We start from the raw sequence: 3,221 nt of genomic DNA on the forward strand, positions 1-3,221 counted from the left end.
CTAAATAAAACCCATAACTGTTTGTGAGTATTAGAGTTACCAATCAGTGCCAATCACCCCAAGTTCCAACAAAGAGTCCCCTGTAATCTTTTTGAAATCAGTTGTCTGATCCCTTTATGTCCCCTGGTCTTAGGGCTCCTGAAGTTGCTGCTACTGTGAGAAGTGAGCCCTGGGCCAGCCCCACACAGCTGTCAGAGACCTCTTTTTTTGACTTCCTGAGTTGTCTCAGACTGGGAAAATTTCTAAACCTAATGTGCCACTCCAAAATTTGATTTGAGTCATTACTTTAGAGTTGTTTGGAGAACATTGGGAGAATTTCTTTCGATTACTGCTTCTAATATGTCTTTATTGGTCCATTCTAATTTTTAGGTAATTTGTTTCTTGGATTAGTTTTTTTTATCTCTTATGCCAAGCTGTTTCCCTTTCCAATTCTTTCTTCCACATTTCACATTTCTTTTTCAATTTTACCCTCAAGCACTCTTATTCTCATTTGTAAAAACATTTAAAAACCATTTTAAGACCTCTGCTTCATCTCTTCTAGGAATTCTAGTTGAATTTGTGTCTGAGTTCTGTTTTTCTCTAAGGCATAGCTTGTAGAGGTTTAGAGTTATTATCTTTCTTTGAGTTTGTGTCTTGAACATCCCTGTTAAAAGTTAAAAGCTCATTATAGTGGGTTTCCTTTTTGGTTTTCTATTACATTATCCACAACTTTTATCAGAAGACTGTACATGGACTCTACATTCTCCTTTAAGTCCATCACCATTTCTTTTTGTGTTTCTACTAAATGTATGCTAACTCATAATTTAATAACTGTATTATTTAGACCTGAATGACTATAGATTCTCCACAACATTCATGCACACTCAATGGATTCTTACTCTGTCTCTGCTAAAGCAACATCTTTACTCCAGTTTTACTACTACATAGTAAGCATACATATGGAGAGATGAATATGTGGTGAATTTCCACACTAAAGATTTTAAATTCAAGATTGGATGCCAATTGTTAAGTACATTGTATATAGAAAACCTAAAGATTTGGTTTGGATTAGATGAAAATTCTGAGTTCTCCAACTCTAAGATTCTATGATATAGTGCAACCATTGTGAACTGGGAGCAGCTTGGTGGTACATCTTTGTGAGTTCAAATCTGTTCTCAGATACTTACTAGTTATGTGGCCCTGGGCAAGTCACTTAACCATCCTCTGTAAAATAATTTGGAGGAGGAAATGGCAAACCACTCCAGTGTCTCTACCAAGAAAACCCAAACAGGGTCAACATGAATCAGACACAATTGAACAGCAATAGTGATATGAGCCAGTGAAAAATTATCTGACTTATAATGGTCCCAGTCATTCCTTTCCTTTTTTCATTTTCTGGCTGGATTGCTGCAACTGAGGTTAAGTTCCCTAATTCCCTGCTCCTCATTTCTTATTCTTTATTAGGTAATTTAGAAAATGACTTCACTTTATTAGTTCTATAGATAATGGACAGTCTCATTTATATCATATTGGCTCTAAGTCAAATGATATCCAATTCTGAGCCCTGAGGAATTCTAAACTATTTCACTGCCCACTACAAGAATAGAGGTTGCACACTGAATTTGTCCCGGCTAACAGTTGTCTTTCTCCACTCCCTTTTTGAGTGACATTAAAGTTTGTTAAAGCTATCTTGGTGGGCACTGATGCTATTCATCTGAATTCCCCAGCATTTTGATGATATATGTCTTCAAAGAAACCACTTGTTAGAGAGAGGACCCTGCGAAGGGAAATCTCTCAGATAAATAGAAACTTCATTTGTACCCAAAGTCAGACTAATGTTAACTCTTTTTTTGTGAGGCAGTTGGGGTTAAATGACTTGCCCAGAGTCATACACATAATATATGTTAAGTATTTGAAGTCAGGTCCACCTTAAGTATCTGAACTCAGATCCTCCTGACTCCAGTTCCAGTGCTCTATCCGCCTTGCCACTCTTATCTACTGTGATGTAAATGTCTTTCAAAATAATTATTAATCTTTTGTAATATTCCTCTGGATTCTAAACAACATCCTCATTGTGATTTCTTAGAATAAGGTCAGCCTAGAAGATTTCTTTCCAACAGACTTTCCGAGACTTGCCATTCATCCTGAGGTTTTTTCTCTTTAGTTAACTGCTAGGATTTTAAAATCAATTGTGCAAAGTTGTCCTAGTCTTAGGGAAGGCCATGCCATCTCTCCTAACCTCATGAGTTTTATTCTAATGGTTTTTTTAAGTTTTTTTAAGGCAATGGGGTTAAGTAGCTTGCCCAAGGCCACACAGCTAGGTAATTATTAAGTGTCTGAGGTCAGATTTAAACTCAGGTCCTCCTGACTCCAGGGCCAGTGCTCTATCTACTGTGCCACCTAGCTGCCCTGACTTCATGACTTTTAAAACTTCATTTGATCTTTCAATTAAGGATTACCACTGGAATTTACTGCAACTTCTGGATCATACAGCATCTTGTTCATATCCTCCAGACAACAAATGAGATAATAATTGTAAAGCACTGAGCACAGTGCCTAACATAGTGAATGTTATATAAATTCTTATTTCCTTTTCTTACTCCTAATACAAAATAAAAAATAGAAAAAGGAAAAAATATTCAGCAAAACTAACAAAACATCAGTTGAATATGATAGTAAATGCGATGTTCATATTTATTTTTTCATTTCTTCTTTGGGGCCAAATTTAGTCATTCTGATTACGTGACATTTAGTTTCACTTGAAAAAAATGTTCTTTCCATTTATATTGTCATAGAAATGTTGTATTTCCAATCTTATTTACTTCACTCTGATTAATTCATATACATTTTCTCATGTTTTTTTTCCCCATAGCTATCATTCCTTATTGCACATTATATCTTCATCTCCTCCCACTAGCTTCCCTGGTTTCCTTCAAGACCCAGTTATAATCTTTTCTTTTATAAGAAACCTTTTCTGATGCCCTTTAAGACTAGTTTCTTCCCTCTGTGGATTAACTACAATTTATCCTGTCTATAGAATGTTTGTACATAGTTATTATACACTATTTCTTTCTCCCATTAGACTGTCAGATCCTTTAGGGATGGGATTGTCTCTTGCTTCTCTTTGTAACTGTGCCCTGCACTTCATAAATGCTAATCAACTGACTTGAGTCTATTCCATTATATCTATTTATAATGTGTTTCTACCACAAAATGGAGGCATTCCCTTTATCACATATTGA

The sequence above is a fragment of the Macrotis lagotis genome, chromosome 1 (assembly GCF_037893015.1).
Source record: "Macrotis lagotis isolate mMagLag1 chromosome 1, bilby.v1.9.chrom.fasta, whole genome shotgun sequence".
In the NCBI taxonomy this organism is placed as follows: Eukaryota; Metazoa; Chordata; class Mammalia; order Peramelemorphia; family Peramelidae; genus Macrotis; species Macrotis lagotis.